The following is a 25,365-nucleotide window of genomic DNA, read 5'->3' as shown; positions in this document are numbered from 1 at the left end:
CTTGTTTATACACCACTAGGTGCTACTTGGACATATCAGTGATAAACCCAGGTCATAGGGTGTTTCAGGTCTTTAAACATCAAATAACCTCGCTCTGGTGACCCAGCCGGAGGTGATCAGCCCCCGACTTGTGCCCCACCACTCCATGGATCCCCCCTCTGAATTCATAGCCATCTTGAGGCTTTCTCTGCAGCCTTAATTATATTTTTGATGCCTTTTCTGCACAGCTGACCTTTTACCCCAAGGAGTTGGAAGGTGCGTGGTAGTGACTGGTCAGCAAAACCTAGGCTCCCCACCTCTATTGGTTCGCAGTGGGCTTTCCAGCCTTTGCACCGGCATTCTGTCGCCGGCTAGTTGTATTTGCGTTTGTTGGCGTCCGCGATTCTGTCTTCCCAGGGCACAGTGAGCTCAACCAGGACCACTTGCCTTGATGACTGTGATGTTAACACCATGTCTGGGCGGAGTGAAATGGCAGAGATGTGTTCTGGCAACTTGAGTTGTCTTTCCAGGTCTGGTGCAGTGGTGAGAAGCCCTCCTGCAGGATTTGGCTGTTGTTGTACCTTTTCCCCAGCTCTGACAAAGGTGATAAACTGCTTGGGGGTGTGCTGGTACTTGCAGTTGGTGATTGCTGTGCTGACTTTGTCTGCCCAGGCCTTCAGGACCTAATAGTGATGCCAGCGGTTCCGTCCTTTCCCCAAGGGGGGCTCTCTTCTGGCACAGCTGGCATGCTGCTGTGTTTGATAAACCCCAGCGCTGCAGATTGGTTGAACTTGGGAGAACGCCATACAAGAATTGGATGAAGAACTTGATATCATCTCCATCTCCAGAGCTCTGACCAAGAGGATTCTATGCTGTTTTGCGTGCTCCCACCTTGTCCAGGCGCCTTGTTGGTACACCGCCACCATCTTGATCCAGCGTCCTTCCTCCACCTCTGCTCTGATCTCATTCTGCACCATTTGTCTTCTCTCCTTTCCTCTAGCTTTGTCGTAGCTGAGTTTGCAAAAGCTGCCTAGTTGTGCCCAGCCCACTGTGATGTTGCTAACCAAGATGTTGTGCTGCAGCCTGGCCTTGGCTCTGTTGACGGCTTCCTGTGCCTTCCACTTCCTTCCAATTTTCACCGGGATTCCTGCTGTAGCAACTTTTATGTTGGAGGAGTCTTGGTATATCATCAACTCCCTGGCACATGTGACCTTTAACTCCTCTGACTGGCCACTGAGTGGAAGCTGCAGCATGGTGGAATGGCCATACAGGTCCATGTTGCTGAGGGATCCAAAGAGCCCTAGCCACCTCCGGAGGAACTGGCTGATGGTATGTTCCAGCCAGGTATGTGCACTGTCACGCTCCTGTCCGGAGTGAGACCGACAGGTCCAAGGCAAGACCAATAAAAGCCACTCCACAAGGTTTTTGTGAATGCTGAAAATGGCTGTTATTTTTATTTTACAGTAGGTAACCAGCAGCAATGTCCATACATGCTCTGAAACCCAAACTCCTCTCTCTCATGAACCAAAATTCACACTTTTATAAGACATGGCCCCTCCCCTGGGCCAGGTGGTTTCAGTTGAGGTTAATTGCTGATTTTTGGTCAGGCCCTACAAAAGCCTACCAAACCCAGAGATCGGGTCCTTTGACCCAGGAAGTGAAACTGAAAAAGGTAAGACACAAGTCAGCAAGACATACAAAAATACATAAACATAATACACCCAAAATAATAAAGGAATAAAAGGAGTTAACAGTGTGTATATCAGTGTGTGTTGCTGTCAGGAACTTTCTAAGATGTTTTAAATGGTTGAATGTGTGCACCCACCCAACCAGCATTAGCTTAGTCCCTGAGTATACGATGTGTCTGTATGTTTGAGTTCCTGTGTGGAGTTTCAGTCAGGGGAAACTGCCACATTACCTCCCCCCTCTCCTGGCGCCGCCGTGGTGGCCCACCGAGACAGGTAGTCTGCCATCAGATTTGTTTTGCCAGATTTGTGCCGTATTTTGAAACAGAAAGGTTGCAGGTCAAGGTACCAACGGGTCACCCTGGCATTTCGGTCCTTCATGGTTCCAATCCAGGACAAGGCTTTGTGGTCCGTTTCCAGGTCAAACTCACGCCCCAGGAGATAGTAACGAAGACTTTCCAGGGCCCACTTGATGGCTAGGGCCTCCTTTTCTATGGTGGAAAACCTCACTTCTCTGGGCTCCAGTTTTCGGCTGAGGTACAACACAGGCCTCTCTCCCCCCTGATCACTCTGAGTCAACACAGCTCCAATGCCAACATCGGAAGCGTCTGCTTGGACCGTGAAACGCTTCTGGAAGTCAGGACTACAGAGAACAGGTGAAGAGCACATTGCAGTCTTTAATGCAATAAAAGATTGTTCACAGTCAGCAGTCCATTTGACAGTGTTAGGAGCCCCCTTCTTTGTGAGATTGGTTAAGGGGGTGGCGAGAGTGGAGTAGTGAGGGATGAAGTTGGAATACCACCCCACAAGGCCGATGAAAGACCTTACTTGCTTCTTGGTGCGTGGGCGTTGGGCATTACGAATGGCATCGACCTTGTCCACAAGAGGGCGGATGCGACCCCCTCCAAGCTGGAACCCCAGGTACTGGACTTCTCCCTTGGCCCACTCGCACTTTTGAGCATTTAGAGTCAAACCAGCCCCTTCAATCGCACTCAGAACAGCTCTTAAATGCATGAGATGGTCCTCCCAGGACTGGCTGAAGATGACGACGTCATCCAGATAAGCCGCACTGAAGGCTTCAAACCCCCTCAGGACAGCATCCATCAAACGCTGGAATGTTGCTGGGGCACCATGGAGCCCAAATGGCATCACTGTGAAATGGTAGAGTCCTGTTGGGGCACAAAAGGCGGTGTACTGCTTTGACGTCTCATCTAGTGGAATCTGCCAATACCCCTTGCAGAGGTCCAATGTCGTTATATATTTGGCAGTCCCAACACGCTCCACCAGGTCATCTATGCGGGGCATAGGATAGGCATCAAAACAGGAGACAGCATTCACCTTTCGGAAGTCGATGCAGGGCCTCTGAGAGCCATCCTTCTTGGGCACCATCACCATGGGGCTGGACCACTCACTCCTTGATGGCTCGATAACCCCAAGATCCAGCATCCGCTGGATTTCATCTTTCAGGACCCCCACCAATCGTTCTGGGATGCGGTACGGCCTCTGACGTATTGGAGGAGTCTCAGGTCTTTGGAGACGGATGGTGTGCTTGATGAGTGTTGTTTGACCTGGACCATCCCGAAATAGCCCAGGCATCTCCTGCAGCAGCCTTTGCAAAGCTTGTTGGTGTGCTAAGGTTAGGTGCTCCAGACGAGGTGTTTTTGGCTGTAAGAGTTGGTGCAGATTAGTCTCTGACTCACCATCGTCTTCGTTAGCCTGACGCACCAACAACACCTGAGCTGAATCACGCTCCTTCCACGCCTTTAGCAAGTTGATGTGGTAGACTTGGGATGCTTTTCCCTTGTCTGGGTGAGCCACTTCATAAGTCACTGGTCCAGTCCTCCTCAATACCTCGTAAGGTCCTTGCCATTTGGCTAACAGTTTGTTGCTGCTTGTGGGAAGCAGAATCAGGACCATCTCACCTGGTTTAAACTCTCTTTGTCGAGCCCGTTTGTCATACCAGTACTTCTGGTCTTGCTGAGCCCGCTCCAGATTGACTTGGGCCTCATCCTGGTACTTCTCAAGGCGTTCACGCATCTGGAGGACATAAGACAAGATACCTTCTGGTACTGGTTTCTTGGTAGCCTCCCACTCTTTCCTCAGAAGATCTAGTGGCCCTTGGACAGGCCACCCGTAAAGCAGCTCGAACGGGGAGAAGCCAGTTGATGCTTGAGGCACCTCCCTGTAAGCAAACAAGACAAAAGGCAACCACTTGTCCCAATCACGGCCTGTATCAGCCACAAACTTGCGCAGCATTTGTTTGAGCGTTTGGTTGAATCTCTCAACCAAGCCATCAGTCTGTGGATGGTAGGGGGTTGTCCTTATGCCTTTGATGCCAAGTTCCTTCTGTAGTTGCTTCATGGTGCCAGAGGTGAAGTTGGTAGCCTGGTCCGTGATGATCTCATCTGGCACCCCAACTCGAGAGAAAAGCTGGACAAGGGCACTGATTATTTTCGGTGTCTTTATGCTTCGAAGGGGAAAAGCTTCTGGAAAACGTGTGGCGTAGTCACAGATTACTAAAATGTATTTATAACCAGAGCTACTCTTCTCTAATGGCCCAACCACATCCATGGCTATGCGCCGAAAGGGGGTACCAATTACCGGTAATGGGTGTAACGGTGCCTGTCTGACTTTGATGTGTGAGGTGACCTGACAGTCTGGGCATGTAGAGCAATACTGTTTGACATCTTTGAACATTGTAGGCCAGAAAAACCGGGATCCCAACCTCATGTATGTTTTCTGCTGTCCCAGATGTCCTGCCCATGGTATTGTGTGTGCTAGATGTAGAACGAGAGGCCTACAACTAACTGGAACGACCAACCGTTTACCTGCCTCCCCTGTAGCATACAAAATGTCATTTTCAACCAAAAACCTCAATCCAGATCCTTGTTTTCCCTCCCCATTCTCCACCTGCTTATACAACCAAGACAGAGAAGGATCAGACATTTGCAAAAAACTTATGTCATTCGGAATATCCCAGTTAACACTTACAGGTTCAGGATAAACTTTTACATCAGAATCTGTACCTGTAATTTTGTCAATGCGACGCTGGCGTCGGGATTTCCTGGGGCCTTTGGAACCACCCTCACACAGATCACTGTGAAGATCTGGCAGGGGCTCCAAGCCAGCTTTTGTTTGAGACCTTGTAACCACTGCACATATTTTAGGTTTCATTTGTGTGATCAAATCATGGAGAACCGGCAAATCTCTTCCCAAAACACACTCTACAGACAGTTGGTCAATAACCCCCACCTGTAACAAAAATGCATGGCCGTCAACGGCTATAGCAACCTCTGCTGTAGGATACGATCTCTGATCCCCATGAACACACTTAATGTTAGTCTTGTTTTTATAATCAATGACACCATTTGACAGACAACACTTCTTAACCAGTGACAAAGAACTTCCGCTGTCTAATAAAGCGGACACATATTTACCATTAACTTGAACAGGATACAATGAGGATGAATGTGGGGTACTTTGTCTGCATAAGTCATTACCTGGAACATAGCAGTAACCTGAAAGTTTAGACTTTTTAAGGGGACAGTCTGAGGCCTTGTGACCAGGTTGTTGACAGTAGTAGCAGATGATTTCCCCATGACTGGAACCAGCCTGATGTCCAAACCTATTAGTCCCAACAGCACCCCGACTAACAGTAGCCTGCTGCTCCACCCTTGTAGCCCCCACATTCCCAAATGTCCCATGGTTTCTGGACCTCTGACCTTCTAGCCGACTGTCCTCATGTCCCTTACGCAACGGCCGCTGTGAAGTGCTGGTCACGTGGGGTCTTCGGGCGTTGATGTATTGCGTTGCCAGTTTTGCAGCCTCCAAGCCAGAAGTGGGTTCCCGCTCCTTAACCCATGTTCGAACGTCTGGTGGAAACATCCTCAATAGCTGCTCGAGTATGATGACCTCCCCGATGTCCTCCACACTGCACTGGTCTGGCTTAATCCAACGTCGATATAAACCTTTCAGGCGCTGGTAGGTCTCTGTGGGCGTCTCTCCCTGAGGAACAGCTGTACTCCTGAAACGCTGGCGATAAGTCTCAGCAGAAATGTCAAATTTAGCCAAGAGAGCTTGCTTCAGATCTAAATAAGAATCAGAAAGGTCCTCATCCATGGCAGAATAGGCCTCCAATGCCTTCCCAGTCAGTAGAGGAACCAATCTGTAGGCCCACTCAGTCTCCGGCCAAGCCCAGGTCTTCGCTACACGTTCAAACCGGAGTAAATAATTCTCAATGTCCTCACCAGACTGGAACGGTAGCAACTTGGGGTCCTTCCGTAGGGCTGGAACCGTTGGCTGAGACTGCAGAGCTGGTTGCTGCAGTGGTGAAGGCCCACCCAAGGAAAGTCCTGTAGGAGAGGCAGCAACCTCCACATTGGAAAGAGATGGCAGCCCCCTGCCAGCCTCCATTGCTGTCCGCAAACCTTGGAGCTCCCCAAGCAGCATTTCTTCTCTGCTCCTCTGGGCATAAATGAACTCCCGCAGCAGTGTAACCATCTCCTGCTCTGAGGACGCAGCTCCTGGTGGCTGGAAGGTAGGACCCCCATCCCCATCATCAGTTGCCCAGTCTTTACCTTCCACATCAGGTTCAGCTGGCTCCAGCTCCATCAAATGTTTGGCAGCCTTGCTCCTTGTCTTCTGGGTCATGATCCCACTTCTGACACCAAATGTCACGCTCCTGTCCGGAGTGAGACCGACAGGTCCAAGGCAAGACCAATAAAAGCCACTCCACAAGGTTTTTGTGAATGCTGAAAATGGCTGTTATTTTTATTTTACAGTAGGTAACCAGCAGCAATGTCCATACATGCTCTGAAACCCAAACTCCTCTCTCTCATGAACCAAAATTCACACTTTTATAAGACATGGCCCCTCCCCTGGGCCAGGTGGTTTCAGTTGAGGTTAATTGCTGATTTTTGGTCAGGCCCTACAAAAGCCTACCAAACCCAGAGATCGGGTCCTTTGACCCAGGAAGTGAAACTGAAAAAGGTAAGACACAAGTCAGCAAGACATACAAAAATACATAAACATAATACACCCAAAATAATAAAGGAATAAAAGGAGTTAACAGTGTGTATATCAGTGTGTGTTGCTGTCAGGAACTTTCTAAGATGTTTTAAATGGTTGAATGTGTGCACCCACCCAACCAGCATTAGCTTAGTCCCTGAGTATACGATGTGTCTGTATGTTTGAGTTCCTGTGTGGAGTTTCAGTCAGGGGAAACTGCCACATGCACACATTGGGCCCTAGGGGTGCTTGAGCACCTGCCCTTTTTGCCTCTAATCAAAAAGTGCCCTCTTTTTTGTTTTTAATTAACATTATTACATTTCTGTTAAAGATACAAGAAAAAATGTGGCTACCTTGTAGCAATAGGAATTGCTTGTTTAGTTTTGGGTTCCAACCGGAGGGTTGAGAGTGTAACACCGGAAGAGAAGGGTGTATACTTGTAATGTCGAAGCAAAGAGTTTATTAAAACATCCCCTGGATAAGGGTAAAATAGACATTGTCTACCGTGGAGTTTGTGCAGGGAAAGCGACATTAAACATGGTGGCAGCGGTTCTTCGAACGACACACCCGGTGCGTGAGTGAAGAAGAAGCGGAGCGGACCGTCCCGTTAAGCTAGGCTAAGCTAGTTAGCCGCGTGGGTGCTAACGGCTTGAAGCGGCAGGACAGACGCCGAAAAAAGGAGTAGGACAGAAAGTATTAAAGATGGAAGGATTAAAACCACCTGCACAATGGAGTATGGATGCAGCAAACCTTCCGAAAGCATGGAAAACATGGAAAGAAGAGTTTACACTCTACACGGAACTAGCTCTGCCAGACACAGAGGAAAAGGCAAGAGTGAAGCTGTTTTACTATCTCATCGGGGAACGAGGAAGAGAGCTCTGCGGAACGCTCATCGGAGCTCAGTCAAGAGTGACAGTGAATGGTCTGATGGCTAAAACAGATGAACACTGTAATCCCAAAGTTAATGAAACAGTTGAAAGATACAGATGTTTTGCACGCAATCAGGCTCTGGGAGAAAATATTGATAAATATGTTACAGACCTGAGAATGCTAGCAAGTACCTGCAACTTTGGACAATTAAGAGACTCATTGATCAGAGACAGGATTGTCTGTGGGACAAGCAGCTCCAGTTGGAGAGAACGGCTGCTCAGAGAAGAGAATCTCACATTAGACAAATGTCTGGATATATGCAGAGCAATGGAGATTTCAAGAGAATACAACAAAACCATAACTGGACAGACATTAGAAGAGATACATGTAGTAAGACAAAAAGAGAGGAAGTGTCAAGAGAGAGGGATTTCCTGCAGATATTGTGGAAGAACGCATGAAAGAATCAAATCAAAATGCCCAGCATATGGAAAAAACTGTAAAAAGTGTGGCAGAGAAAATCATTTTGCCATAACATGCAGGAGTAAAACCGTCAGGAAGGAAAACACTCCGAGAGAAAAAAGAAAAACGGTCCACACAGTGACAGAGCAAGATTCAGACTCAGGTGAGGACATACTGACAGTCACAGCCATAACACAAACTGCTGAAGAAGTGAACCAGTTCGAAGAAGGAGTCGGGAAAAAGAAGGAACAGCTTTTTGCAGGCATGATTGACAACAGCCTGGTACAGTTTCAGATCGACTGTGGTGCAACATGCAACGTCATTCCCATTAACCTGTTGAACCCGAACGTAAAAATGGAGCACACGGATAAGGTGCTAGTGATGTACAACAAGTCAATGTTGTGTCCATTAGGAAAATGTAAAGTCAAAATGGTTAATCCAAAAAACAATAAAAAATACAAAGTAGAGTTCCAAGTGGTAGGAGAGGACTGCAAAACACCTCTACTCGGAAGATCAGCGAGTGAAGCAATGAAGCTAATACAAGTCAAATATGACAACATCTACGCTTTGGACAGCTCAGTGACAAAAGCACCTGCAGAAGAAAATACCTGGTGGAGGAGATAAAAACAGAATTTCAAGATGTATTTACAGGAGATGGATGCTTAAAAGGTGAATATGAGCTGGAAATAGACCCAACTGTGCAGCCTGTTAAACTGCCGAAATGCAGAGTCCCGGTGTCAATGATGAAACCACTGAAGGAAGAACTGAAAAGTCCTGAAGACAGACGGATCATAACACCTGTCGACCACAGTACAGAATGGATCAGTGGTATGGTGACTGTGCGGAAACCGAATGGCAGACCCAGAATCAGTATTGACCCTAGACCGCTTAACAAAGCGTTAAAGCAAAGTCATTTTCCGCTACCGACAATAGATGACATACTACCAGATGTGTCAAAAGCTAAGGTCTTCACAGTATGTGACGTGAAACATGGATTTTGGCATGTAAAGCTCACGGAGGAGTCAAGTCAGCTCACAACATTCGCAACACCATTTGGTCGTTTTCGTTGGCTAAGGATGCCGATGGGGATCGGCCCAGCTCCAGAGGTTTTTCAGCGCAGACTGATGCAGGCATTGGAGAACCTACCTGGCACATACGTCATCGCTGATGATATTCTGATCACAGGAAAAGGTGATACAACTGAGGAAGCGGAGAAAGATCACGACAGAAACCTGAGACTTTTTCTAGAAAGATGCAGAGAGAAAAACATAAAACTGAATGCGGAGAAACTCAAACTCAGGAGAAGAGAAGTTCCATACATTGGACATCTGCTCACAGCCGATGGTCTGAGAGCTGACCCGGAAAAGGTAAGAGCAATCACAGAGATGCCAGCACCGACGGATGTTAAAGGTGTGCAGAGACTGGTAGGAATGATCAACTATTTGGCAAAGTTTTACAAACATTTATCAGATGACTGTGAGCCTCTTAGACAACTTACTCACAAAGACAGCCTGTGGGAATGGTCAGATGTGCAAGAAGATGCATTTAAAAGACTGAAAGAAAAAATAACACAAGTCCCAGTCTTAAAATATTACAGCCCAGAAGAGGAGTTGACACTGCAGTGTGATGCCAGTGAGACGGGGCTGGGTGCTGCTCTGACTCAAAAAGGTAAGCCAGTGGCATTTGCAAGTCGTGCATTAACGCTCACAGAAAGAGGTTATGCACAAATTGAAAAGGAGTGCTTAGCCATTGTATTTGGCATGGAAAAATTCCACCAATACACATACGGTCGTCTTGTTAGAGTGCAGTCAGATCATAAGCCGCTCGAAAACATTTTCAAAAAACCACTGATGCAAGCGCCTAAGAGACTGCAAAGGATGTTATTGAGACTACAGAAATATGAGATAAACATAACCTATGTTCCAGGCCGGGACATGCTGCTAGCCGATACCTTGAGTAGAGCCTACCTACAATACAGCAACAACAAAAGTCAGACAGAGTTGGAGACAGAATATGTCAACATGGTAGAGTATGTACCCGTCTCAACGGAGAGCATGGAAAAAAAACGCACAGGAACAAAAACTGACCATAAACTACAAATTCTGATAGAAACAATACAAAAGGGATGGCCAGCTTGTAAAAAGGAGGTGCCAACAGAAATAACCCAATTCCAATCTATGCAAGACGAGCTGAGTACACAGGATGGACTGGTCTTCAAAGGAGAAAGAGTGGTGATTCCAGACGCGCTGCAGGCGGAAACAACCCAGCGGATCCACTCAACACATATCGGCACAGAGGGATGCCTCAGAAGAGCCAGAGACTGCATTTATTGGCACGGTATGAATGACCACATCAAAAAATATATCGGAAAATGTGATATATGCCGAAAAGTGGACGCTAAACAACAAAAAGAGACACTAAGACCACACGAGCTGACCGACAGACCAAGGACCAAAGTTGGGACAGACTTATTCAACTTTGACGGTAGAGAGTACCTAATTACAGTGGATTACTATTCCAATTTCTGGGAGATTGATCACCTACCAGATACTAAGTCAAGTACTGTGATTAGGAAACTGAAAGCTCATTTCGCACGTCAAGGAATACCAGAAGTTGTTTTTTCTGACAATGGGCCACAGTACAGCTCAACAGAGTTTGCCAGCTTTAGCCAGAAATGGGACTTTAAACATAAGACATCATCACCTCAGAGCAATGGCAAGGCAGAGTCTGCAGTCAAAACAGCAAAAAGACTAATGAGAAAAGCCAAACTGGCTGGACAGGATCCATATTTGGCCTTATTGGATCACAGAAACACTCCAACACAAGGCTTGGACACAAGTCTAGCACAGAGACTTTTAAGCAGAAGAACAAGAGCACTTATTCCAATGAGTGACAGTCTTTTACAGCCCAAAGTAACAAAGAACGACCAAGGACTGACGAAGAACAGGGAGAGACAATCTAAATATTACAACCGCACAGCAAGAGACATGGACGATTTGAACCCAGGACACTCAGTCAGAGTTCAACCTTTCGAACCACACGGCTTATGGGACAAGGCGAGAGTGTGCAAAACACTTGGAGACCGATCCTATGAGGTGGAGATGGACAATGGCAGAGTTCTGCGGAGGAACCGTCGACATCTGAGAAGAGCTGTGGAGGTCGACTTAAGAATACCATCAACACCAGAACCTGTTAGGCTAAACTCAGGTCCAAGCCAAGGAGACCTACAAAGTACCACCACCAAGTCCGGACGTGTTGTCACCAGCCAAGATACCTGAAAGACTATGTTTGCAGTTAAGATGTTAATATTTGCTTATAGAGACTTTCTTTGAAGAAAAAAAAAAATGAGAAGGGGAAAGAATGTTATATTATTTGGAATAAAGAAAGCCATTAGAACAGAATGTAAGGTTATTACAAAAGGATGTAATTTTATTTGGGAGAAAATAACTTTATTTTGAAGAACCTGAAAAAAGTGCATATTAAAGTTGGATACTGTTATAATCGGAGTTATTTAATTTTTTAAGAGAAAAGGGATGTAGCAATAGGAATTGCTTGTTTAGTTTTGGGTTCCAACCGGAGGGTTGAGAGTGTAACACCGGAAGAGAAGGGTGTATACTTGTAATGTCGAAGCAAAGAGTTTATTAAAACATCCCCTGGATAAGGGTAAAATAGACATTGTCTACCGTGGAGTTTGTGCAGGGAAAGCGACATTAAACATACCTAACCCCCGGAATTCTATCAAACCCATTTTCTTGTAACCTGGGGGTTCTGAGCTGCCGCTACTGTCTTTGCGGCTCTCAGTTATATTTTAGTCAAAGAGTCACTTTTTACTTTAGCCAGACGTTTGAGCAGCGCATCAATTCAACTCAAAGCAGATTGTGCAGGGACAGGAAGTTTGGTAGTAAGAAAATAAAATATAGCACTGAAATAAATGAACAGTATTTATGGCAAGTTCATAGCTCCCTCACTCTGGGTCTGATACTACATGTATCTGTCAAACGTAATATTTTCTGAGTAGATTTGCCTTGTTTAAACTCTGTATCATTCAGTTTCACTGTCTTTCGGTTTTTAAATCTTTCCAATCACAACAAAAGTCTGTGTTTGGAGGATAAGATGCAAAAGAGAATTTAACTGTAAATTCCGACATAGAAAAAGAATCACATTGAATACGACTGTCAGGAACTGGAGGTGTTAGAGCCAAAATGCAGGAAACTGAGTTTGGAGGCAGAAACATAAACATTTAATAAATAAACTTAACCCTTATAGTATCTTATGGGTTCCAGATAACCCCACCCGTACATTGACGTGTTCTCCCTACCATGACAAAGGTGGATGAAGGTGGAGAGGATTTCATGTAATCCATGGACACCAGTGAAGATCAAGAATCATTGAAGACAAAACGTTCAGCGCACTGTCTAGTGGGGTCTAGATGACCCAATTCCCAATGTTAAAGTGCCTTGGATAGCACAAGGGTTACACAGGAAACCCTTGTGCTATCTGAGGAGAAACAAAAAGCAGATAAAGCAGATGACCTGACAGTCTAGAACTGAAAACCAGACACTTCTAATCACTGAGGAGAATGAACAGAAAGAAAAAGATGATTAACATGAACCTGGAGTGACTGACAGAGGGCAGAACATGACCAAAAACACCACTGAAAAACTTAATTAAACTGCAGAATCCTCACAGTAACAGTATATCATTAAATATTATTAAACATTACAGAATTCTGGGGATAATAGTTGTAGGGTGTCTGTGTTTAAAGTATTGCCATCTGGATTAAACTTGATTCATGTTGGTTGTGCCTGCAGCACATTGTGCCATAAACATAAATTGCCTCAATATTTTGCTCACATAAAAAAATGACAATTGCATCACTTTTTCCTACACAGGTATCATAATGGAGTAGTTATCTATTTGTAGTTTACTTAGGCTACGTTCACACTGCAGGGCTTAATGCTCAATTCCGATTTTTTGAAAAAATCCGAATTGTTTGCTAGACCGTTCACATTTCCAAGTAAATCCGAACTTTTGTGATCTACAGTGTGACCGTGAAACGACCCAGAGTTGACCCGCATGCGCAGAAGAGTACTCAACGTCGAATGACGTCACTCGTTGTTTGCGGAAGTAGCTAACGTTAACATGGATGTCAACAACAGTGTTGTCAACAGCGGAGATCTTTTTTCATTAATACATTTATTTTCACAAAGGAGCCAGCACAATTACAATCTTCCCATTTTTAAGAAGGCATTGGAGCGGGGATCGTCTGTAACCACTGTTGTGGAATGTATCGGGCCCACGCGCGCGCGCGTTTGTGTAAGGGACAGGAAAAGAGCGCGTGCAGCGGGAGAGAATGGGGGGGCGGCAGTGTGGGCGCGCATTCATATTGTGTGTTACGGAGGAAGGACAACGGTAATAAAAGAAGGTTTCCCCCAGAATAAATGCTATGGAGTCTTTATTAACCCATTCCGGAGAATCCTGGAGAATCTGAGGGTCAGAACAGGGAGGAGGAGGATCCGCCTTGGGTCCCCCGCGCTTCTGGCCACGGTCGGGAAGGGGGAGAAAGAAAAAAAAGTACTCGCGAGAAATGTTCAACTCCACGCTCGGCCATTTAGCTGTTAATTTTTTTTCAAAAACCGCCCGGTTGCGATAAGAGCCCTGGAGTTTGGCCTGAATAGTGCTGTCACCCCAAATAATAATACAATCGGGGACATCGCTTCCCTTCCACTGACGGGTCTCAGCAGCATCGTCCGCCGTGGTTGCTGTTTACGTTCTCGTTCCCGCCTATTTCAACGCAGAATGATGACGTTTGTTGCGTTTCGATGACGTACGATTCGGATTTAGGTGGCCTGGCCGGTCAGACGGCGGTCGCAATTGAAAAGATCGGATACGTTTCGGATTCAGGACGGCAAACCCAAGTGGCCTGGGTCCCATTTGAAAAGATCGGATCTGTGTCATTCAGACTGTCATGAAAAGATCAGGATTGGGTCGCATAGGGGCAAAAAAATCGGAATTGGGTCGTTTCAGCCTGCAGTGTGAACGTAGCCTTAGTTTCCTTATTGTTTAAAGAACAAAAAAAGTATTTTAACTGCCCTTTTATCACTTTGAGCCCCTGCTCCTCTGAAATCCTGTGCACGTCCCTGATTGCAGCGTCTCCACAGTTGACATGGGCCCCTCACAGACAAGCAGGGGCCAAAGGAGCCATGGCAGGACTCCATGTTGGTAAATCCAGGTTTTAAATTTTCCTGGAAGCCCTGACCTGTCTATAGTTACTAGCCACGTAGTCAATTCTGCCCTGGTTTGCTGTAGTGGATTTGCGTCTGGTAGAAAAATGTTGAAGATCTTGCCGAGGCTCTTGACAGGTTTCTCCGTCACCGTTGGAATTGATGTCCCTCTGACGGCAAAGCGGAACCCTGCCTTTCTTCAGGACAAGAGACCTGACTTGACAGGCTTGAAGTTCATCCTCACCCAATAGATGAGTCGTTCTAACCCCTGGAGCAGCCATCTGAACAGAGGTTGCCGTCACTGTGAGGTCGTCCATAAATGCTCTGTTGCTCTTATCTTGACGAGGGGAATGTTCATGTTCAAAGTTAATGTATGTTTTTTTACCAAATGGCCCACAGACTGGTACCGGTCCACCACCCGGGGGTCGGGGACCACTCACCTAGAACATGTTAAAAAAAGCTATCAGAGTATTTTTTTAATTGCTGCTATTCTTGGGGAAAACAAACAAAGCTTCTTCAAAATGAGATGCAGAGCTGTGGCAGATCTGACAGAGAAATGCAGTTTTTGTTCACAAATACAAGCAAACCCAGGCGCAGACAAATGAAACATTAACTCGAACACAAAAACAAACGAGGCCTGTACGCTGCGGTTTGTGGACGGATCAAGAGTAAAAGTGAAAGACCCGGAGGTAAAGGGAGAGCGGAGGACACTGTGTGGGAGGAAGATAGAAACCACAGGGGGAGGGAGGCGGTGGGGGGGCTTCTCATTGCAATTGTATTCACCTTGCAGAGAAGGCAGGTAAAAGATTAGAGGTGCAGACGGATCAGTTTCAGACAGACAGTCTCAAACAGTTAGATGATTACAGCAAATAGATGAGGATGGACATTCTGCTACACTTAGAAAAACATTTTTTATTTTTACATCAGTTAAAACACTATTAAAGTGAAATCTTTATTAGATTAAAGATTCTTAAGGAGCTCGTCATTCCGTGGCCTGAATAAGACGCAGACGACTCCTTTGATAGATGATGAGCGCTAGTGCCGTGTCAGAAATTTGAATGGATCTGCTGTAAATCAAAGTATTGATAACATCCGTCACAGTGTTTTTGAATGACTTATCACACAAGTTGGTTGTACTTCTGTCAGTGTGTCCTTGTTCTAGTCTTGTGTTACATTTATCCTACTCTCTGTTATATCAGCAAAAAAAAAACAATTTTTTTTACCATGTCTCCTGTATTTGCTATCTTTTTCTTACTTTTTGATTCTCTGGGAAGAAGTACAACCTGAACAATAAATTATCCACCTGTACTCAGGTGGATAATCTTCTTTCTTTTCTGTTCACCTCGGTGTATCCTCCTTGTCACCAATGTTTTTGGTCTAACTGATTTTTATTCAAAGTTATTTTGTGAGTTTGGGTCTTTCTGTTCCTTTTAACAAACAAAGAAGTATGTGGCACATCAAAGACTGCTTGAAGAGGGAGCTGTAGCTTAAGGATACTGAATTTCAGCTCCAGAAGACTTGATAGCTCACTCTTTGGTTGGAATCAAGAAAAAATAACATCCAGCCCATAGAGAACCTGGGATAAATCTTTTTAAATCCTTGCAAAAAAATCTGGTCCAATCAAGCAAAACAAATGCTTCATAGATTTTATAAGTTCTTCCAGCCCCATGTTGTGGCATCTGTTCTATCAGTGTAAAAATCAAATCCACGAAAAGGTCTGTTTTTTTCTATCAGTGTAATTTTACAGAGCTTAAAAAAGGAAACTGTGTGTGCAAGTGTTTGTGTGTCGGAGGCATTGTCCAGCGAATCCGACAGCCCTGTCATGTTCGTGTCGCAGCAGCAGGGTATAGGAGGTGTTCTTGTCTCTGAGTGATGCGATGGCATGAACAGCATGGTTTAAGAGCGAAAAGAAGGTCATCGATGTCTCGCTTCAATATCTCTCCCTCCTTTCCTCTCCTCTCTCGGTTGCCCCTGTCATCCATACTGGATGATCCCTTGCGCTCTCTTTCAGCCCGGCTGTCTTTCTGTCCTTCGTCACGGGTTGCTGTGTTCCATTTCTTTTCCTCTTTTTTCCCCGCCTGCATCTCACTCCATTTCAAGCTACTCTCCTGAAAGTGGATTTCATTTTTGCTGCATTCAACCAAAAACATTTGTAAACTTGAAAAGTTTTAACTACAAAGTGAAGTACAGACATAGACAACTACCCAAGCACTGCATGACAACTATTCCCTATGCCCCCTCTGCCATAAACTCTTCTCTGGTTCCCGCTTAATCACGGCATTGCTCACCGCCACTGTTTTAGAAACCAGATGGATAAACACAAATGCTTAGCCAAACTTAAAGCTACTTTTTTTTTTTCCAGATTTTTATCAAATTACTATGACTCATATAGTAATTCAAATGTTTTTTGCCCATCATCTTTAAATAGGGACATTTGGATCTGCATGTAATTGCGTCATACAGGGTAAGGTTGTGCTGCAGATTTCTCAAAAAAAAAACATGGCATTGTTGCATGGAATAAATGGCTGCAGGCATGTCAGGTACTGAGGCTGCACAAGACTTTAGAAATATGCTGTCATGACCAAATCAGCAGGAAAAATTGTATCTAAATATCAAATTTTCAATAACTATATAAATATTACAATAGGAAGGAGCTTTGCTTTTCTGGATCTGTTATTGTTCAATATCTGTAACCAAAAAAAAAAAAAAACTGAAGGCAGGAGAACATTTATGAGTTGGCATCAACTTTACTATGGATCATAGGAAAGCCCATATCACACAGTCACTACATACATTTTCCACATATTGCAAGGATAAAAACTGGTCATACGTGAATATACGTGGGAAAAGTTGTGGTCTTTTTGTGAAATGTTCACAGATGTCTCTCAAATGAACCACGTTGACCCTTGTGCTATCTTAGATGACCCCACCCTTACATTGATGTGTTCTCCCTACCATGACAAAAGTGGATAAAGGTGGAAAGATTTCATGTAATCCATGGACACCAGTGAAGATCACAAATCATCGAAGAAAAAAGGTTCAGCGCACTGTCTACTGGGTCTAGATGACCCAACTCCCAATGTTAAAGTGCCTAGGATAGCACAAGGGTTAAAACCACGAAGGAAGTCCAAATAAACCACTCAAAGAACAACGTAGAACATGAGAAAGAGCGGTAGCCACTGTTTCTGGGTAATGAAGAAGTCCCTATTTGTTAGTCATACACAAACCCAAAACATGAGCTGCTAGAACGTCGCCTGAAAAAAGAAAACGTCACAGAATAAAGTAAGTGCAGTTGCATTGAATAGTGCTTTTTACGTCCCTATCATTCATAACCAATTATTGATGAGATGATCAACGTCATGATGCGATATTTGGAGGTCAGGGATTGTTCATGTACAGATGCAATGTGTCAAATCTGTTTGAGCTGCTTTCTAAAGCTCTAATAAAAAGCTTGGTTAGTGCCACAGTCTAATAATTTGGTAACATAAACTGAAGATTACAATCATCCGTTAGACTGAAAACTCGGCAGAAGCTCGGTTCTCTGTTGATGAAGCACCTGCTCGGAGTGGATCTCTTTATAAACATTTAGGGTGGACATGCTGGAGCGCTAAACTCGGATGATTTATTAACTTCATTTGCCGTTTCATCCAGAAATTCAATTATTTTTTGTCTTAAGCAAAAAAAAGTTGTTTGCGAGGCGGTCGTTGTGTTGCTCTTTAGAAAAAAACAACCATTTTCTTCATAAGCCACTTCACTTTGGGGGGTTTATGGTTCTAGGCATTTTATTAATCGATAGTCTGTTTATACTTTGAGACTAGCAGGACTACCAGTTTTCTTTGTCATGCTTTTCTTCTAGGTAAGAGTTTGGTTTCAGTTAACACCACATCCAGATTACCCTTTGAGTGACACCAAACAACCTGCCAGTGACACCTAAATAACACGCTCTTTGGCCAATGTGACTCTTTGACCAAATATGCAATTAATGTTAATCCGCTGATTCTGATTGCGTAGAAACTTCACTACAGCAAAGTGCCACACATCAACACAAAGCTGCTTTTCTTGGCTTCAGAATTCACTGGAAATATGTTAATAACGTAAATGGTTGAAGGGTTATCGTAGTTAAAAGAATGTAAACACTGGAGCTTTGTTAAAAACCCACTCCAATGAAAATTGTGTTTTTCTAGTTTTTAACATGTTCTTGTAGCGTTTCTTCTCCTGATGGAGAACATTTATAAAGAGAGTTAAGAGTAAAATTGCACTTCTGAGTATTTCTTTGTTCCCTGCTCCGCTCCATTCTGATCATCCACCTGCAGACAAATAGATCCATGAACGTCTTTGTTTTCCTCTTCTGAGCTGAAATCTGGATCTAAACTTTACGGCTGGATAGCTCTGATATTGCTCACCATTTTTGTTGCACTGCTAATGCTAGGTTGGGGTTGTGAGGGGCTGTAAGCTAGTGGGAGAAAGTGTAAACAAATGGATGATGGGAAGGTTTGTTCCACTGCAAAAGTGTCACCCACAACTCAGAGGTAAATTTCTAATGAACTCCTGCCGCTCTTCAGAAACTATGTCTTAGAAAACAACACAGGTTTTTGGTTTTTGGCTAAAAACGGCATAATCCCCATTGAAGACCACTCGAACACTTTGAAAGTGGATCAAAACATGATCGGAATGGAACTTTAAAGGATTAACGGCTGTTGTAACTGCTTGACAACTTTAGATTGTTTGGTTGCTTTTAGCTTTTTGCTTTATTCAGGGGCAGAAACAATACATCTGCTAGGAATTATAAACATTGTTAACTTTGTGATGTCACTAATGTATTGCAGACCAAAAAAATATGATAAAAAATCCACTTAAAGTAGCTGTTTTGACATTCATCTACAAAAAAACTGAGTCATAAATACGAACAATTGAGTACGACATAAAAAAAGGGATTAAAAACATTTTACGAGTGGGTAAATAATGCTTTTAAAAATCAGAATTAAGACGTATAATTCAGGGGGCAAATATCCTCTGTAGCTTAGGCCGTGCAGTATATAGAAAGACAGGGGACAGGAGTTAAATGTGAAGGTGGGAATGAAAGTCCAATGAGAAGGAACATATGCCAATAATATTCAGTGTACACATTTATGCACATAGAAAGAAAAAGAAAACACAAAAAAAACATTAAATAGTGTAAAAAAAAGATTGTGGAAGAGTCAGGTGCAAAAGAATGGTGTACATGTGATCAGAAGAAGGAAGGAATGGGACAGGTGGAGGAGGGACTGGTAGGAAGAAGAGAAAAGAGGAAGGAGGGAGGGAAGGACAGCAAGTGTGGAGAGAGCAAGACAGATGACAAATTGTGATTAATAGATGGGGTCCGGGGCAGCAGTATGGAGCTCAGCTCATTAATAGAGAGAATTAGAAAGGCTGTGCAACTCAATCTGCACACTGTCACTCGCAATCAGGGACCATAATCAGATCTGCACACAGACAGAGGAGCATGTCTCACAGGACAGAGGTTCATGCACACACACATTTTCCTGACACTTAAGAAGAATGCTTACTGCTGAAGGAACCATACTGAACATTCAGTCAGCACGGTCAACACCCAAACCCCAGGAGTCTTCCTCTCCACCTGGTGCTGAATTGCTGCCCTTAACTAAAACGGTGAGACCAAGGCAAAAATGTCTCGACTTTTTTAATTGTTAACACTCATTTGAAAATCTTTCCATTTTAATTACACCCTTACAGCTCTGCTCACCTCTACGCACTACAAGGAGACCATTTTCATGTCATGTGTTTCCAGTTTTACGCTGACTGAAGAATATGTACAGCTAAGCACAAAAAGATGAAACTATTTTTAGGCGTCCGACTTCAAGACCTGCTTGAATAAAAAATATCTTTTTTGTGCTTTCAACATGTTCTTGTGTAATTTTTCTTATGATGGAGGACATATATACAGAAAATTAACCCTAAAATTGCATTTCTGAACATTTCTTTATTCCAATAGTTGTGAATCAGGAGCAGACAAAAAATGTAGTTCAAAAAAGCTTATAGTTGTTACCACAATCACCAGGTCCCAAGCTTCCTGCTGCATACTGATGCATCCACTGTCAGACAAATAAATCCTGAGCTGGAATCTGGATCTAAACTCTGCGGCTGGATGGATCTGATATTGCTCACCATTTTTGTTGTACCGCTAATGTTAGGTTTGGGGTGTGACGGGCTGTAAGCTGAGGGGGAGTGAGTGTAAAAAGATGGGTAACAGAAAGTGGGGGTGGGGTTGCTCAACAAGTCAGGGGTTGAATTTTTCATGAACCCCTGCCGCTCTGCAGAAACTATGTCCTATAAAAAAGGACACAAGTTTTCTGATTTTGGCAAAAAAAAACCGGCATCATCCTAATTAAAGACCACTGGGAACGCTTGAAAATAGATCGGAGTGGGACTTTGACGGAGAAATAGAAGAGTGGTGACCAAATCAATAAGGAGATGGGTGAAAAAAATTGTAGCTGTGATTTTTCTTTTCACAAACTCATACACGAAACGACATATTTTACACAGAAGATGTGCTTTGTACTTTTTAAAAACATACCAATACATAATAATAATTACAGAAGTTTGGACAAGACTTAACTTTAACACCCTGGAGAAGAAAGTTAATAATTTCAGACAGATTTTGATAGCTGCAGTAGTACTACCATATGATATAGATAAACAATGCATTGACGTGCCCTCTTTGCCCATTTACTTGTTCCGCCACTCATCGGCAGTTAGAGGACAGTCACGTCTAAATATTACCTTTATAAAGGTTTTATGTAAGTAGAAAAACAATATGAATATTTTTATGCTAGTAGCTGTTTCACCATTCTGTAAACAAAACGTTAGAATGACAGTTTTCAATGAGCAGAATTAAAACTAAAATGCTCAATAATTGCTTGTTACTGCCAATGTGATGCACTGACCCCAACATTTTAATTACCCTCACAGGCGCTCTGCCTGTATTTCTCTCAGGGGTTTCTTGCTCCTTCTCCTGTGCTGACCAGTGAGATTGCAGGTCAGGTTGAGCCCTTTCTAAAGCCAGTTTCTTGGCTTGCATTTGTGTCTTGCTGCACTGATAGCATCTCGACATTGAAGCAGTCGGTTAATGCCATAGTAACCTCTCTGATCACATGCTGACTCTCTACTCATGGCCTGATTGGTTCTACTGATTGTGCTAAACAGACAGACGTACAGTCTAGCTGGTAAATTGCCTCTGTCCAGTCTTATCTATCTCACTGTGCGACTTTCTAAAAGACCAGTGTATTAGCCAGAATGACTCATTCCATCATGTTACTCAAGTTGTTTTACCTGCAGAGGAGAAGACCTATGTTTACACTGATGAGTTGAAAAGCTTCACCAGAACTACAATTAGAATGTAGCCATGAGTAATTTAGCAAAACATCCACATATACAACATTTCTGAATGAAACCAATAACATCAACCTACTCGATGCTGGTTTAAATAATTAGAAAAGTGGTTTATGATTAGGGGAGTAACGATTCACTGATGAATGGATTTCTATTCCTACAATCCAATAAGAAAGATCTGTCTGAGGTAGAATCGAATTGACTTATACCATTAAAAAAATAATTTCTTAAGGAAATAAATAGATTATATCAATTTAGGAAAATAAGATTAAGAAAGATACACAGTAGGCTTATTTGACCATAAGGTAAAAACGACAAAGTCCATCACAGCAGACAACACACATGTGAGTCAGCAAAAACGGATCAGTCCATCATTTCAGTCCAATGTGTGGAAACACTTTGAATTTAGCAAAGTCATGTGACCATCCAGTGTTCTAGAATGTTCTAAGAATGTTCCCTTTGGATTCTTTGGATGTGGAAAAACAACAGTGGACTGAACTTTAGGAAACTAAAATGTGAATGGATTTGACATTCATTCTAGTTTATTTGTTTGTTTGGACACATATTTCATTTGTACTTGATTATCTTGAAGAAATCCAAGAATCTGGAAAACTTCACCTGCACTGTTCTGAATTCAGGTCTCTGAGTCACAGTGGTTCTGGCCAAAGATGTCCTGGATCCATTTTAGGAATTTAGGACCCCTTGGTGGGGAGGGTGCTTGGTCATCACTGTGAGTGATCAGGAGATGTCCTCTCAGTGCAAAGGAACAAGACAAGGAAGACAAGGAAGGTGGGACCTCTGAACTTCTGTCCCTTGCCCCCTCCCTGGCAGGGGGAACTGTGCCCTCGGCAACAATGGCCATGTCCCTTGGGTGCTGGCTTTCTGGTCCCGGCAGCCCTCTCCCCAGTTGAGGAAAGGGATCCCTGAGTTCGCTAGCAAGACAATGAGTCGGGGATCACATCATGTCTGAGCCTGGGGGTGTCCGTGTCCCGTGGTGCGGGTTCTGTTCCCTGCCCTTGAGCACTGGGCCTCTCCAAAATACCAACAGTGGGGGAGCCTGTTCAGGCCATGTTTATAACACTTTGGGGGACCACCACTTTTCTTGGGCATCCTCCTCCTGTGGGGGAGTAGGCGGCCCCTGCCTTGCTCTCTCCTGGCTGGACTGGTGGCTGCCTGGAGCATGGGGTTCTGAGCATCCCCCCATATTGGGTGGGGGGATGCTCAGAACTCCTGGGTGGTAGGCTGCTCGTCTGGGACTCTGGCTGCTCTCCGGAGGTGGGGCCTGGGTGCGGCGGGGGATCTTCTTCTGGTTGGGCTTGAGCTTGCACTCTCTGTTGCCCTGTTCCTCCCTGCTATCTGGCATGAAGGGCCCCTGTGGTGGTCCTGGGCTGGGCGGTTGATGTGATTGCCTGCCGGGCGGTTTTCCTCTATCTGCTATGCCGTGTGGGTATTGGGGGGTTCTGGCGACCACTGGTCTTGGTGTGGGGATGACTGGGCACTCTCCCTCATTTTTTTTACATTCCATCATCCACTCCAGCAGAACATAAACACTCAGTCGAATACAGGTGCTAGCTCACCTTTGCACAAATAGTTTGTGTATCTCAATGAAATGTTTTACATGTGTTAGTCTGTATGCATAAGTATGCGTACTATAGTTGTATTGTGTACATGTTGACCTGTTTATATGTGAAGATTTTTGGAGCCCACATTTGAATGTGTGTGGACAGGCCCCGCCCCTCTTAAATTTATTATACATCTACACCTCATAGTAATGAATACAAACTTCCAGCAACTTTTTGCTTCATGGTGCTTTGTGATCCCCCCCGCCTCTATAATCATCCTTCATCCCCCCCTCTCTCTTCTTCCCTCCACTTCTTTTCCATGTGGTCCAACAAAAAACGGTTTCAAATATAATAAATGCAAATGAAGTTTTGCCTAAATTACAAAAAGGGGTTTATTCAAACATACACCTCGTGTGTCAGAAGATGTATTACCACATGTTGTAACAGTAAAATATGTCCAACACATCTGGTTGCTCAGATCTTGGAAAGGACCAGTTAAAAAAAAGAAAAGAATGGGGGGGGGGGAGACTGCCCAGCACAGTTTCTACATCACAACAAAGATTTTTTTTAAATCCTATTTTTCCGTCTGCTCAAGATTCACAACAGTTTGAGTAAAGAAATGCTCAGAAATGTAATTTTCAGCTTAATTTCTTTACATATGTCCTTTATCATCAGAAAAGTGCTACAAAAACATGTTAAAAAAACCCATTTTATATTGGAGCAGGTCTTTAAGGAATATACCTCATTCTAACACATGTTCATCTTTTTTTATACAATTGTCTATAACCTCTCTCTTTGTGTGAATGTATTTTTAAGTAGTGATAAAAATGAGTAAGCTCAGAGTACTTCGTCAGGTGGCCAAAACTCTGATTATAAATGTGTGCATCTGTGGACATACAGTTTGTATGCATGTGAGGGTTGTATTTGCAACAAGAACATATAGAAGCATACCAATGCAGGCTTACCCAGGCATGTGTTTACACACACACACAGGGGATGGATTTACTTAAAAAGTATGTTTTCATGAATGCATAGAGCTGTTTTATGGCATGTATAGTTTTTGAATTGGTAGGTTTTTTTTTTACAAAGACCCTAAAAATACACAGTTTCCCACTTTCTGACAAGCTGTAGTTATTTTCCATCTCCAAATGCAAATGTGACCAGAGGCTTGGCATCTGCCTGAGGGCTCAGTCGGCTGACAGTATGCATCCTGGGGAGTGATCTATTGATCCATATTCAATATCTGCTACACTCTCCAGCTCAGTAAAGTTGAGAGATGAATAAATAAGGAGCAGAACTGACAGTGCATACTAGTATAGTAGGACTGAGTGCCTAAATGGTTTTACTTGAGTCTTTTTTTTTGTGTAAATGCTCACAAGCCAACATTTGTTGGTACAATGTAAGCAGGGTTATCTATCGCCACACGTCAAGATGGATGAAAGTTTCATGTCAGATGGAGCTACGGCTTCAGTGACATGAAGAAAAAATGAATGTGGCATAATAGAATGGGTTCCCTAAAGTGACAGCACGAAAAGTATCTTAGTTAAAGAATCAACATATTAATCTGTGACTGAGAGAGAAAAAAAAGACCAGGAGGAAGTGAAGGAGGAGGGAAGATGTCAGAATACATCATTCCCACTAATGAGATCTGAAAGCTACAAAAACTCAACAAATTAAAAAAAAAAAAAGAAACGACTCAACAAAACACAATTCTGTTTTCATTTTTTTTATTGTGTATCTTTGTTTTTTACTGTGTACTATACCTTTCCTTGTGTCTAGGAATTATAGTACTGTAAAAACTATTTATCCCCCTAAGGGATAAATAAATTGAATTGTCTCAACCTGCAAGTAAGACATGTTCCTGGCCTGTATCCTCATACCCCACAATTTGAATTCTTTTCACAGACAATAAACTACATTTACGAGCAGATATTCATTTAAAACATGACAGACTTTTAAAAAAGTAGATAGGACGAAAATTCCTAACTTTGTCCCGTAGCTTCAAACCCCTGATTCTGCTGCTGTGCTTTTATTTGTTTGCTCACTTTTTCCAGCCGTTTAGTTTAACTGTAGCACAAATAAATTGTTAATTTTTTTAAAAGGAAACGACTAAATTGGAATAAAGCGCCATGGAGATGTAGCCATTTGATTTGTGAAAAGGTCAGAGTGGATGGAACGGTGTGCGCGCGC

At 43.6% G+C, this 25,365-nt stretch overlaps 1 pseudogene; it reads right to left on the bottom strand.

Moving 5' to 3' along the window:
• Positions 1-79: 79 nt before the first annotated feature.
• On the bottom strand, positions 80-22,976 carry LOC105354054 (uncharacterized; annotated as a pseudogene).
• Between the last annotated feature and the right edge of the window lie 2,389 nt (positions 22,977-25,365).

This window comes from Oryzias latipes, chromosome 5 (genome assembly GCF_053564925.1).
Source record: "Oryzias latipes strain Hd-rR chromosome 5, Olatipes_Hd-rR_3.1".
Taxonomy (NCBI): domain Eukaryota; kingdom Metazoa; phylum Chordata; class Actinopteri; order Beloniformes; family Adrianichthyidae; genus Oryzias; species Oryzias latipes.
The sequence above is the reverse complement of the archived record's forward strand: the minus strand, read 5'-3'. Positions and strand labels throughout refer to the sequence as shown.